The sequence below is a fragment of the Mustela putorius genome, unplaced genomic scaffold, assembly GCF_011764305.1.
Source record: "Mustela putorius furo isolate JIRA1106 unplaced genomic scaffold, ASM1176430v1.1 tig00000179_pilon_pilon_pilon, whole genome shotgun sequence".
NCBI classification, from domain to species: domain Eukaryota; kingdom Metazoa; phylum Chordata; class Mammalia; order Carnivora; family Mustelidae; genus Mustela; species Mustela putorius.
In genome coordinates, this window is record NW_025421305.1 from 348,918 (window position 1) to 364,778 (window position 15,861).

The window sequence follows — 15,861 nt, forward strand, 5'->3', positions numbered from 1 at the left end:
ACTTGTTTTTAACATAATTTACTGTGGGAAAATAATTGCTGGAAAGGTAAAAATACTGCTAGAAAAGTAAGTTCAAATAACCAATGGTGATACTTTATATACTCATATAACATCCTCCATCTTTTCTGATATTTTCACCTAAATTGGAATTAGAGAGGAATAGGAGAGATCCCTAAATATCTGAAGTTTGGTCTCATGTTCCTAATTGAGAACTAAATCTCTTTGTTCTTTTTTCTTCAACAATTTCTCAGGTGTTTCACTTTTGTTTTTAAGCAGGAAAATGAAGGGAGTAGAACCATCTAATAGCCACATGTCCAAAGATGCTCAATATTAAAAATACCTATTCTAGGGGTGCCTGGGTGGCTCATTCAGCTAAGCATCGCCTTTGGCTCAGGACATCATCTCTGGGTCCTGGGACTGAGCTCCATATGGGGCTTCCTGCTCGGCAAGGAGCAGACTTCTCTCTCTCCCTTGGCCTGCAACTCCACATGCTTATGCTCCCTCCCTCTCTCTCTCTTTTTCAAATAAAATCTTAAAAAAAATACCTATTCTAACAATCAGAATTACCTAAAGATTAGATTAATGTATTTGTCCTATGGTGAGTATTTCACCTTTAAAACATGATTAGTTGTTAAAGGGTTTCAAGTAGTTGCTCAACTAAATGGTTAGTCCATTAGTGTTTCAGCATTTGACTACAATAAACAATATGTTCAGGTCAGTACACACATGGATTTATTATATATGAAAGTCTCAATGCAATGTAAATAATAATGGTCATAACTCTGTAACCCATTTTCTTTTGAAAGACAAGAGAATATTTAGAACTACTGTTTCTCTTCAAACAAATTAAAGTCAACAACTAAAAATCTGTTTGAATATGTCACCAAACAATGTTCACAACCACTATAATATTTTTTAAATGATTTGGGAATTCTCCTGGGTGTGAATAGATGTGTGCTATGTGCAGGTGAGTGACTATTAAGTGCATGTATATACTGTCTGTGTACACTTGAGTATACAGTATATGTGTGTCTGTGTTTTAAAGAACTGTTTTGTGGTCAGTCCAAATTAATGCCAATTAAAACTGGACCAAGTTAAATTATAATTACATTGGTTAATCCTCAGAAATAAAGTTTAAGAATGAAGTAGTTACTGATTTGGAACTTTAAGAAAAATTTAGACCTAGAGTGAGAGGCAAGATGTCAGAGGAGTAGTAGACTGAAATGACATCAGATACCAGGAGTTCACCTAGAAAGGTATCAAAACATTCTGAACACCTACAAACTCAACAGGAGATAGAAGAAAAGAAGAGCAGCAATTCTAGGAACAGAAAAACGAACACTTTCTGAAAGGTAGGACGTGCAGAGAAGTGAATCTGAAGCGACAGGAAGATAGACTGCAGGGGGCGGGGGACGGATCAGCTCCCGGCAAGTGGCAGAACAGTGGAGCACAAAATCAGAACTTTTAGAAGTCTGCTGCTCTGACAGACATTGCTCCAGAGGCTAAGCAGGGGTGCAGCCCTTGCAGAGACAGTGTAGTCTCAGGTCCTGCGGGGTCATAGAAAGATCGGGGGTGTCTGAGTGTGGCAGAGCTGCCAGGTATCAGAGTGGGGAAGCTGACTACAGAGACAGAGTGAAAGAGTGAGCTTTCAGATCGGGGTTACCTTAAACCGTGATCTAAGGCACAGTCAGGGCACTGCTCTTTGAAGGGACCCCACAAGTGGCTGATCCAGGGAGACTCAATTTCCTGCTTTGGGAGGAGCAGCACAGCTTAGAGGCTCCAGGAGAGGCCATGCCCCAGAGTTAGAAATGCCCAGTAACAGGCCAGTTGAGCTCAGAGTGCAGCCAGAGACCGGGAAGATAGGAAGATAGGAGTGATTGACTGCTTGTCTCTGGGGGCATAATGAGGGGTGGGGCCCCGAGCTATCAGCTTCTCCAGACCAGAGATTGGCAAGCTGCCATTTTCATTTCCATCCTCCAAAGTGGTACAGAAAGTGTTAAGGGAACAAAAGCTCCAAGAGTGAACCCAAGCAGATTACTTAGCCCGGTCCCTGACAAGGGCAGTACAATTCCACCTCTGGGCAAAGACATTTGAGAATCACTGCAGCAGGAACCTTCTGCAGAAGATCAGCAAGAACATCCAGCCAAGTCCAAGCTCACCAATCAAGAACAGAGGTAGGGGAAAGCAACACACAGAATTCATGGCTTTTTCCCAGTGATCCTTCAGCTCACAAAGTTAATTTATTTTATTTTTTTCTTATTCTATTTTTTTAACTTTTACTCTTTTAACATTTTTAACTAGTTTATCTTAATACCTTTCTTTAAAAAATGTTTTTAAACCTTCATTGTTATAGTCATATTTCATCCCTTCATTGTATTTAACCTTATTTTTTTGTACACATATAGGTTTTCTTCTTCTAAAAAATTGTGGGATAAAATTTCTTCTAATAGATCAAAATATACCCTAAACTAGCACATGGCTTTATTCTAGTATCCAACCTGAGCACATTCCCTCCTTTTTTTTTTAAATTTTTCCAACCAACTTACTAATTACTTTTTTAGAATATTTTTGGATTTTCATCTTTAGAGTTATATTCGATCTCTTCATTGTGTTTACCTTTATTTTTGTGTATGTGTAAGTTTTTCTTTCCTTAAAATTATGGGAGATAGTTTCTGCTAAAAGACCAAAACACACCCAAAATCAAGTGGGTGGCTCTGTTCTTTTAAAAGTCTAAAATGTGTGTGTGTATGTATATATATACATTTTTATTTTTATTTTTCCCCTTTTATGCTCCCTCTGGTTTTGGATCTCCTCTGATTTGGTTAGCGTACATTTTTCTGGGGTCTTTGCCATCCTTTAGCATTTTACTCTCTCCCTCATATATTCTTATCTGGATAAAATGACAAGGCAGCAAAATTCACCACCAAAAAACATAAAAAGAGGCAGTACCATTGGCTAGGGACCTAATCAATATTAACATAGGTAATACGGAAGAACTAGAGTTCAGAATGACAATTCTCAAGGTGATAGCTGGACTAAAAAAAGGCATGGAATATATTAGAGAAAAGCTGTCAGAAGAAATAAAAACCCCTTCTGGAGAAATAAAAGAATTATAATCTAACCAAGTTGAAATAGACAATGTTATTAATGATGTGTAATAAAAAATGGATGCTCTTACTGCTAGGATAAATGAGGCAGAAGATAGAATTAGTGATATAGAAGACCAAATGACAGAGAATAAAGAAGCTGAGGAAAACCCACCACAACCATTCTTGACTGGCTTAGGGAAAAAAAAAAAAAGGAAGCTGAGGAAAAGAGAGACAAACAACAACTGGACCAAGAAGGGAGAATTTGAGAGATACATGATACCATAAGATGAAACAATATCAGAATAGTTGGGATTGCAGAAGAAGAAGAAAGAGAGAGGGGGGCAGATGGTATATTGCAGTGAATTATAGTAAAGAATTTCCCTAATATGGAAAAGGGGACATTCCAGGAGGCAGAGAGAACCCCACTCAAAATTAATAAAAATAGGTCCACACCCCATTGATCTAATAGGAAAATATACAAATCTTAGTGACAAAGAGAAAATCCTGAAAGCAGCTCAGGACAAGAAGTCTGTCACAATGGTAAAAAAAAAAAATTAGATTGGCAGCTGACTTATCCACAGAGACCAGGCAGGCCAGAAAGAACTGGCATGATATAGTCACAGCACTAAATGAGAAAAACACACAGCCAAGAATACTATATCCAGCTAGACTGTCATTGAAAACAGAAAGAGAGATAAAAAGTTTCCAGGACAAACAAAAACTAAAAGAATTTGTAAACACCAAACCAGCCCTATAGGAAATTTTGAAAGCGGTCCTCTAAGCAAAGAAAGAGCCTAAAAGTAGTAGACCAGAAAGGAACACACATAACATACAGTAACAATCATCTTACAGGCAATACAATGGCACTAAATCCATATCTCTCAATAGTTACCCTGAATGTAAATGAGCTAATTTCCCCCAATCAAAAGACATAGGATATCAGAATGGATAAAAAAGCAAAACCCATCAATTTGCTATCTACAAGAAACTCAGTTTACACCCCCAAAAAACTCCATATTTAAAGTGGGGGGGGATTTACCATGCTAATGGAAATCAAAAGAAAGCTGGAGTGGCAATCCTTATATCAGATCAATTAAATTTTAAGCCAAAGGCTATAATAACAGATAAGGAAGGACACTTTATCATACTCAAAGGATCCATCCAAAAAGATCTAACAATTTTAAATATCTATGCACCTAACAGGGGAGCAGCCAACCATATGAACCGATTAATAAAAAAATCAAAGAAACACATTGACAATAATACGATAATAGTAGGGGACATTAACACCCCCCCTCACTGAACTGGACAGATCATCCAAGCAAAAGATCAACAAAGAAACAAAGGCCTTAAATGACAGGCTGGACCAGATGGACATCACAGATATATTCAGAACATTCCATCCCAAAGCAACAGAATACACATTCTTCTCTACTGCACATGGGACATTCTCCAGAAGAGATCACTTCCTGGGTCACAAATCAGGTCTCAACCGATCCCAAAAGACTGGGATCATTCCCTACATATTTTCAGACCCTAATGCTCTGCAGCTAGAACTCAATCAGAAGAGGAAATTTGGAAAAAACTGAAATACATGGAGGCTAAAGATCATCCTACTAAAGAATGAATAGGTCAACCAGAAAATTAAAGAGGAATTGAAAAAATTCATGGAAACAAATGATAATGAAAACACAACTGTTCAAAATCTGTGGGACACAGCAAAGGCAGTCCTGAGAGGAAAGTATATAGCCATACAAGCCTTTCTCAAGAAATAAGAAAGGTCTCAACTACATAAGCTAACCCTACACCTAAAGGAGCTGGAGAAAGAACAAAGAAAGCCTAAACCTGGCAGGAGAAGAGAAATAATAAAGATCAGAGCAGAAATTAATGAAATAGTAAACAAAACAACAACAGAACAAATCAATGAAACTAAGAGTTGGTTCATTGAAAGAATTAATAAGATTGATAAACCCCTGGCCAGACTTATCAAAAAGAAAAGAGAAAGGACCCAAATAAATAAAATTACAAATGAAAGAAAAGAGATCACAACCGACACCATAGAAATACAAACAATTATAAGAACATATTATGAGCAACTATACGTCAGCAAATTTTGCAATCTGGAAGAAATGGATGCATTCCTAGACACCTTTAAACTACCACATCTGAACCAGGAAGAAATAGAAAACTTGAACAGACCCATAACCAATAAGGAGATTGAAGCAGTGATCAAAAATCTCCCCCAAAAACAAGAGCCCAGGGCCAGATGGCTTCACAGGGGAATTCTATCAAACATTGAAAGAAAAATTAATACCTATTCTACTGAACATGTTCCAAAAAAATAGAAATGGAAGGAAAACTTCCCAACTTGTTATAGGAGGCCAGCATTACCCTGATCCCAAAACCAGACAAACCCCACCAAAAAGGAAAATTATAGACCAATATCCTTGATGAACACAGATGCGAAAATTCTCACCCAAATTCGAGCAAATAGGATCCAACCATACATTAAAAGGATTATTCACCATGACCAAGTGGGATTTATTCCAGGGCTGCAAGGTTGGTCCAACACCTGCAAATCAATCATTGTGATATAATACATTAATAAAAGACAGAATAAGAACCATATGATACTCTCAATAGATGCTGAAAAAGCATTTGACAAAATACAGCATCCTTTCTTAATCAAAACTCTTCAGAGTGTAGGGATACAGGGCACATACCCAATATCATCAAAGCCATCTATGAAAAAACTGATAGCTTTTCCCCTAAGGCAAGGAATATGGCATGGATGTCTGCTATCACCACTGTTATTAAACATAGTATTAGAATTCCTAGCCTCAGCAATCAGACAACAAAAAGAAATAAAAGACATCTGAATCAGCTAAGATGAAGTCAAACTCTCACTCTTTGCAGATGATAGGATACTTTATGTGGAAAACCCAAAAGACTTCACTCCAAAACTACTAGAACTTTGTAAAGGAATTCAGTAAAGTGTAAGAATATAAAATCAATGCACAGAAATCAGCTGCATTTCTACACACCAACAGCAAGACAGAAGAAAAAGAAATTAAGGAGTGGATCCCATTTACAATTGCACCCGAAACCATAAGAAAGCTAGGAATAAGCCTAACCAAAAAGGCAAAGAACCTGTACTCAGAAAACTAAAAAGTACTCATGAAAGAAATTGAGGAAGACAAAAATAAATGGAAAAATGTTCCATTCTCATGGATTGGAAGAACAAATATTGCGAAAATGTCTGTGCTACCTAAAGGAATCTACACATTTAATGAAATCCCCATAAAAATACCATAACCCCCCTTTTTTTTCCAAAGAAATGAAACAGATAATCCTAAAATGTATATGGAACCAGAAAAGACCTCAAATAGCCAGAGGAATGTTGAAAAAGAAAGCCAAGTTTGGTGGCATCACAATTCCAGACTTCAAGCTCTATTACAAAGCTGTCATTATCAAGACAGAAGAGTACTGGCACAAAAACAGACACATAGATCAATGAAACAGAATATAGAACCCAGAAATAAACCCTCAACTCTATGGTCAACTAATCTTTGACAAAACAGGAAAGAATTACCTATGGAAAAAAGACAGTCTCTTCAATAAATGGTGTTGGGAAAATTGGACAGCCACATGAAGAAAAATGAAACCAGACTATTTCCTTACACCACCACACATGAAAATAGATACTCAAAATGGATGAAAGACTTCAATATGAGAAAGGAATCCATCAAAATCCTTGAGAAGAATACAGGCAGCAACCTCTTTGACCTCAGCCACAGCAGCTTCTTCCTAGAAACATCGCCAAAGGTAAGGGTAGCAAGGACAAAAATGAACTATTGGGACTTCATCAAGATCAAAAGCTTTCGCACAGCAAAGGAAACAGTCAACAAAACCAAAAGACAACTGACAGAATGGGAGAAGATATTTGCAAATGACATATCAGATAAAGGACTAGTATCTGGGGCACCTGGGTGACTCAGTGGGTTAAAGCCTCTGCTTTGGCTCAGGTCATGATCTCAGGGTCCTGGGATCAAGCCCCACATTGGGCTCTCTGGGAGCCTGCTTCCTCCTCTCTCTCACTCTGCCTGCCTCTCCGCCTACTTGTGATTTCTGTCTGTCAAATAAATAAATAAAATCTTTTTTTTAAAAAAAAAAAGGGCTAGTATCCAAAATCTATAAAGAACTTATCAAACTCAACACCCAAAGAATAAATAATCCAATCAAGAAATAGGCAGAGGACATGAACAGACATTTCTGCAAAGAAGACATCCCAATGGCAACAGACACACAAAAAAGTGCTCCACATCACTCATCATCAGGGAAATACAAATCAAAACCACAATGAGATACCACCTCACACTGGTCAGAATGGTTAAAATTAGCAAGTCAGGAAATGACAGATGCTGGTAAGGATGTGGAGAAAAGGGAACTCTCCTACACTGTTGGTGGGAATGCAAGTTGGTGCAGCCACTCTGGAAAACAGCATGGAGGTTCCTTCAAAAAGTTGAAAAATAGAGCTACTCTATGACCCAGCAATTGTACTGCTGGGTATTTACCCTAAAGATGCAAATGTAGTTATCCAAAGGGGCACATGCACCTGAATGTTTATAGCAGCAATGTCCACAATAGCCAAACTTATGGAAAGAACCTAGATGTCCATCAGCAGATGAATGGGTAAAAAAGATGTGGAATATATACACAATGGAATAATATGCAGCCATCAAAAGAAACGAAATCTTGCCATTTGCAACGATGTGGATAGAACTAGAGGGTATTACGCTGAGCAAAGTAAGTCAATCAGAGAAAGACAATTATCATATGATCTCCCTGATATGAGGAATTTGGGAGGCAAAGTGGGGGGGTTGGGGGATAGGGAAGGAAAAAATGAAACAAGATGGGAGTGGGAGGGAGACAAACTATAAGAGACTCTTAATCTCACAAAACAAAATGAGGTTTGCTGGGGGCTGGGGGTGTGGAGAGGGTGGTTGGGTTATGGACATTGGGGAAGATATGTGATATGGTGAGTGCTGTGATGTGTGTTAAGTCTGACAATTCACAGACACCTGTAAACCTGGGGCAAATAATACATTATATGTTAATTAAAAATAATTAATTTAAAAAAGAAAGTTTAGTCTAATGCTGTAATAGATTAATATAAAAAAATCACCAAGAAGACCCATTATATTTTCCTAAAATCAGTCATAAAATTAGACAGTAGGTCTGTTATTTGCCACTATGCAATTATGAAAGAACTAAAATGTCCATGATAATAATCCAAATTACACTGTATTATTGAACCACTTAAGTCTTTTCTCTGTACAATAAACACAACCATGTCCCAGTCCATAGATCTGTAATGACTGGCAACCAGTTCTAGCTTCTAAGCTGAAATAACAGCAACCACACCTTTCTTCACCCATACATGGAAAATCGCACACAGACCACACAGCTGGCATCAATTAACTCTGATTAAAAATATTATAGTTGATTTGGAATCAGAGATTTCATTCCCGACCCTTCCGTTCAGCACTGTGTCACTCAGCCAATTTCATTTATATCAACTGAAAACTAGCATAAAAAAAAACTAGCATAAAAAAAAGGATTACGCAAATGGCAATCTAATAAAATACAAACAAAAGAATATTAAATATTCACACACACCCCTTTTTTTCTGATTTCAGCTCTTGTTGAGATGTAGCCAAATGGAAACCACTTAGAATGTCAGAGATGTTTTGAGACATTGTGATACACAGCTTATTTAAACTGACTGAATCCAAAGCAACTATACCATATCTATGAAAAAACACTGTAAAGGAACAGTGCTTACTCAATAGCCAGATAATTAGAAGCAAATAGAAAATTAGAGCAAAATGTAAAACAGTACTGTTTCACTTTATGGCCTATTTTAACATGAACAGAATACTTAGTTTGCCAAAGTCCCTTGTTTTGAAAGAGTACTGTAAAAATGTACACACCTGCTTGGTGTTAATTGTAGCATTAACTACATGAATTGCAAATGATAATAGGCAACTTTATCTACTGGTAATGATTTGAGCCAGAGATAAGATGCACATTTTTCCAGGCATTATTTAACAAGATGCCTTTGCAATCTTAAGCCTAATATTCTTTGGAAAAGAATATATATATATATATATATATATATATATATATATATATATTATCTATACTTATACACTGGGAGTTTTCAAAAATTACAAATACTGTCTTGATTTCCCTGCATAAAATTTTATTTATTTATTTATTTTTAATTTTTAATTTTTTATAAACATATATTTTTATCCCCAGGGGCACAGGTCTGTGAATCACCAGGTTTACACACTTCACAGCACTCACCAAAGCACATACCCTCCCCAATGTCCATAATCCCACCCCCTTCTCCCAAACCCACTCCCCCCAGCAACCCTCAGTTTGTTTTGTGAGATTAAGAGTCACTTATGGTTTGTCTCCCTCCCAATCCCATCTTGTTTCATTGATTCTTCTCCTACCCACTTAAGCCCCCATGTTGCATCACCAGTTCCTCATATCAGGGAGATCATATGATAGTTGTCTTTCTCTGCTTGACTTATTTCGCTAAGCATGATACGCTCTAGTTCCATCCATGTTGTCGCAAATGGCAAGATTTCATTTCTTTTGATGGCTGCATAATATTCCATTGTGTATATATACCACATCTTCTTGATCCATTCATCTGTTGATGGACATCTAGGTTCTTTCCATAGTTTGGCTATTGTGGACATTGCTGCTATAAACATTCGGGTGCACATGCCCCTTTGGATCACTACGTTTGTATCTTTAGGGTAAATACCCAATAGTGCAATTGCTGGGTCATAGGGCAGTTCTATTTTCAACATTTTGAGGAACCTCCATGCTGTTTTCCAGAGTGGCTGCACCAGCTTGCATTCCCACCAACAGTGTAGGAGGGTTCCCCTTTCTCGGCATCCTCGCCAGCATCTGTCATTTCCTGACTTGTTGATTTTAGCCATTCTGACTGGTGTGAGGTGATATCTCATTGTGGTTTTGATTTGTATTTCCCTGATGCCGAATGATGTGGTCCCTGCATAAAATTTTTTGAATTGCTCCCTGCTGCTCTAACATTCAAGCCCCAAATTCCTACTATGTGTAGCCTTACCTTTTCTGTTCTAAAAGTACCTTCACTTACCACTGTATCTTTACTCTCTCCTTTGGACAATCCTCGGTTCTTTGCATGTATAATTTTGGTTTTCATAATACTTTATTGTTTTAATTCCTTCTATGTCCCTGATTCTCTCCTGCCGCTAGGCATTGCAGGTGATATTTTATTTGAATATGACATTTTCTCAGCGTAAAATATTTACCCTATCATAATCTTCCTTGATTTAGCTCTCAGTTTAGGGGTCACTTCCCCTGGCAAGATCTCCTAGACTAACTAAATGTATGTTGGTTCCCAGTCTATATGCTTCAGAGCTGCTTTCACTACCTTATCAAAAGCCACTCAGATTGCCTGCTTCCCTCTCCATGTCCTTATTGACTAAGTTCTATGAGATAAAGAAACATGTCTGTCTTATCTGATATTTCTTCCCAGCTCTGGTACACAATGTAAGTCAATATCTGCATATTGAGCAAATTAATGAATGACACAATATGTAAAAATTCATACATGGCATTAGTTGAAAGGGAAAAAAATGAATGGACTTTTATGACTGAGTGTCTCTGGGGGCTAAGAGTAAGTGAGGGACAAACCGTTATTGTTTCCTTCCTCCTGGTCCTTGAGAAAGTTACTTCACCTCAATGTGATGAGATGAAATGCTGATAATGATAATGGTGCCCATCTCACATGGCTTTCTTTCTTTTTTTTTTTTTTTTTTAAGATTTTATTTATTTGACAGAGAGAGATCACAAGTAAAGCAGAGAGGCAAACAGAGAAGGGGGGGACAGGCTCCCCATTGAGCAGAGAGCCTGATGTGGGGATCGATCCCAGGACCCTGAAACCATGACCTGAGCCAAAGGCAGAGACTTAACCCACTGAACCACCCAGGCACCCCATGGGTTTTCATAAATTTAAGTTAATTAATATATGAATGCACTTAGAAATATGCCTGACCCTTCCTAAGGGCTTTATTTGTGGTATACATTGTAAAAGAAAAACTGCACCAGACCAGCGAAAAAAGCAAGAGAGATTTTATTCAAGATCATTGCAATAGAGAAAATAGACTATTGCAATAGGAGAGACTGAAAGCAACTTCACTGAAACAAAAGGTAGAAGTGTTTTTAAATACTGGGTGAGCCGGTGAAAAAGCACTACAGGATATTAGGGTTCACACATGATGATGCCATCTGTGTTTACTTACTGGCTCTTAGTGAGTTAGGTTTCTACGTTTCCACAGAGAATAGAAGACAGGGGCACTACCTTTCCTGATCATTCCAGGTCCTTGAGAAAGGCATTTCTGGACTGTAAATTTACTTCTCAAAGGAGCAGAGAAAGAATTTACAACTGCAAGTTTTCTAAAGTAAATGTTCTAATAAGAGGGGGGTCAGAAAGAAACCTGTCTACGTTTGTATCTTTAGGAATACTATGCAGCCATCAAAAGACATGAAATCTTGCCATTTGCGACAACATGGATGGAACTAGAGCGTATCATGCTTAGCGAAATAAGTCAAGCAGAGAAAGACAACTATCATATGATCTCCCTGATATGAGGAAGTGGTGATGCAACATGGGGGCTTAAGTAGGTAGAAGAAGAATCAATGAAACAAGATGGAATTGGGAGGGAGACAAACCATAAGTGACTCTTAATCTTACAAAACAAACTGAGGGTTGCTGGGGGAAGGGGGGTTGGGAGAAGGGGGTGGGATTATGGACATTGGGGAGGGTATGTGCTTTGGTGAGTGCTGTGAAGTGTGTAAACCTGGTGATTCACAGACCTGTACCCCTGGGGATAAAAATATATGTTTATAAAAAAAAAAAAGAAAGAAAGAAACCTGTCTAAAGTTTAGTCAAACTGAGGGGAATTTTTTAAAGCTATCTCAGCCAGTATCAACTATTTTACTATTAATTAAATAGTAGATATGAAGGTAAACCGGTTTGATATTTTTTAAACATTGCAAATATACATTTTTTACTGTTTCCAATAATATCATTTGTATACACCAAGTAAGGCCAACACACTTCTCAAATTAAAATGACATTTTATACTGCTAGAGTCCTTGCTCCATAAAATATATCATGAAGTCAGAACTGGATCCAATGAGAGCATAATAAGATATATCTTTCTAAAGAAAAGGCAAAAGAAAAGGGTAACGAGGTATTAATTAGCAGATGATAGGCCATACCAAATCACTTCATTCCTGACTGGAAATTATGAACTGCTAATCTGCAGGCTATGGAATTCCAGAACATTATCAAATGTATTATACCCCCTAGGAAGGAATGTTTCTCATTCTCAAAGTTTCTTGAGTATGTGAATAGACCTGTCTGAGAAGCTACCAATCACCTCCAACTCATCAAATTTGTTCAGTATGTTTCCAATTTTGGTAAATATGTTGTAAGTCTCATGTCAAAATACAGACAACTTCTATTTAATCAGAGGGTAATGGGCTAAAATATAGCACCTGCTGATTGAGCTTCCTAATGTAATTTCAACCTTCAAAAGCAGCTTTTGTGTAGTATTCACATTTAAGGGAAGCAAGCATGACTGAACTAATACTCTATGTTCAGCTACAAGTCTAGTGACTATCTGTTACCTTAATTAAGGCACCTTAACTTCAATGTGCTTACTGAAAAGTTTATCAACTGAGATGTCGATGTTAAGAAATGAGCTAAACTCAGGGCACCTGGGTGGCTCAGTTGGTTAAGCAACTGCCTTTGGCTCAGGTCATGGTCCCGGAGTCCCGGGATCGAGTCCCGCATCAGGCTCCCAGCTCCATGGGGAGTCTGCTTCTCCCTCTGACCTTCTCGTCTCTCATGCTCTCTCTCACTCTCTCTCAAATAAATAAATAAATAAATAAATATAAAAAAAAAAAAAAGAAATGAGCTAAACTCAAATGGTGCTTCTCACAGTAATTACTGGGATTTCAGTTACCTTGAAATCGGAATATAGACATGTTATATTAAAAAGGATGAAATAGAGATGCCTGGGTGGCTCAGTGGGTTAAGCCTCTGCCTTTGACTCAGGTCATGATCTCAGGGTCCTGGGATGAAGCCCCACAACAGGCTCTCTGCTCAGCCGGGAGCCTGCTTCCTTCACTGCCTACTTGTAATCTCTCTTTCTGGGTCAAATAAATAAATAAAATCTCTTAAAAAATAAAAAAAATAAAAAGGATGAAATAAAATTTTAGTGACTTGAGAATAAGAATTATTCTGATCTCAGGTAGGTGCTGCATGGTTCTAGTGAAGCCTATGCTGTGAAGATTATCCCTCCATATCCACTTTAGGTACAGAGAAAAAGCTTCACGATGGTAGTCTACACATCTAGGCCAGCTGTCTCACAAACAGATTCTTATTGTGATAAGAAGTGAAGGAGAAGACTATGAATAAGGGTGGGGAAGCACAGCATTATTTAAAAAAAAAAAATTCTCAAAGCTCATGCCTTTCTCTTGATTAGGCAATGTGAACATAAAGGCCAGCCCAGTTCACTTAAGTTGCAAAGATTCTCAGGGAAGAGACTCCACAATCTTTCCCTCCTTTTTTGTTTTCCTTTTAAATTATTTTATTTATTTATTATTTATGAGAGAGAGAGAGGAGCAGAGGGAGAGGGACAAGCAGACTCCCCACTGAGCACAAAGCTCAGATTCCATGACCCTGAGATCATGACCTAAGCCTACATCAAGAGACTCATGCTTAACTGACTGAGCCACCCAAGCTCCCTTCCACAACTTTTTTTGGCAGCTAATGTTTAAAAAGTTACTGCTTAGGAAATTTCCTAAATCTTTAATGCAGTTGTTTATGATCCTTGGTAAAACCATGCAAGAGCTTATCAACGTCTTTTGCATAATTTCTGAGCTTATAAAAGGAAGGTTGTGTAAGGAAAAAAATGCATTTTTGGAGCAAGATAAAAGAGGACTGAATACTTTCCTAAGGTTATTAACTGTATAGGAAAGTTATAAATCTCTCTGTACCTCATTTTGTCCTGAGAAGGTACATTTACCCCATATTACAGTTGCTATAAACATCAGAAGGAACAATATATTTGAACATGTCTAACACAAGTATCCAGCACACAGTATTAATAAAAATTAGTTTTCTTCCTGCATAATTAAAATTTTATTTAATTTTATTTAATTTTATTATTTCTCAATAAAATTTGGGTCACTTAGAGACTCTGAAAGTATATATTAATTAAAGTGGGGGAAAACTTAAATGCTGCCTTGGGGAAATCAGTGAGCTAAATTTAACATTATTCTTCCTTCCATGTATATTCCAGAGATCCAGAAACTAGTAGGAAAGTGTATTCGGCACTAGCCTCGGAAGACCTAAATATATTTTCTTGGTTCTAAGCTCTATCCTTGGGCTGTATTTTTTGAGGTCTGACTTCAGAGTTCTAGTTATATTGTAGCTGGTCCAGGATGGCTTAAAGACAAAACAAAAACCCACAAATATGAAATGTTTTGCTCCCTGAAGTCAGGAGTGTTGCAAGGTGTAAGGCTACATTTCTGGGAGTCTCTCTGAGATAGTCTCTATGAGATATGCATATCCTAGCCTTGAGTAAGGGGAAATCCCAACAATAATAATGTTGTAAGTACTTTGACTGGTAAAAATGTCAGGTAAATATGTCAGAAGCCAAGGTCTACTATAAACTACCTGTCTGATATTTGACCTGCGAATAAGCATCTTTTAAAATTAGGTGTCTGCTCTATCTCTCCTTGAATGTATTACACAGTTCATGAAGCAGATCTGTAATACCAGCTAGAAAAATCTTCTAGAAGATAGTTTGTGTTTCTGTATGCATAAGGACTTATTCCAGGTACTGCATGAACACCCCCATTGCCCTCTTGAAAAGTGGAGTGCAAGGACTAGAGAGATATCCCATGTTCCCTTGGCAGCAGGGAGATACCAGGCATTTAGTCTGTAAAAGGCTGTTAGTTACTCAAAAACAAGATGTATCAAAGAGCCAACACTGTGAAACTCTCCTATTTCTCAACCCAGAATACCAAGATTTTTCTATCCTGAGAAGAGTTTAGTGTAAACTCATGCAGGGTGTTACTATGGAAGCATTAAGAATAAATTTAAAATGTTGCAAAACCCCTGAAATAATTAAGATGTTTTTTAAGCTAATCTCTCCATGATTGTCAAAAAATTATTTCTTCTTCAATACAATCAGAGATTTGCAAATCTGTGCTTAAAATCCTGTTTTAAAGAATTTATAAATGGACTTACTAAGAGCTTAATATAATATAATTGCCTGAAAAGTTTGCTTTATATGATTGTTTTTGTTCTATCAGTGCAAGTGCTGTGATTATGAGAAAGATGTTTCAAGTTCTAGAAAGCTAGCTTTGACAATAATTTGTAATACAGAAAAAATTCAAATGAAAAATTGTATGCATTATAAATTTTATTTAATTATTATAACTACTTGTTTGTGATTGCTATAGAGTAAGTAGATATTTGAAAAAATAGTTTTGTTATGCTTAACATTTATACAACAAAGAAGAATAACTACTATTAATATTCCCAACTCTGAGCCTGCAAAATATATTTAAAAATCTAACATTATAAAGACAGACCAACAAAAGCAAAAGTCAGATTTAAAGATGAAAT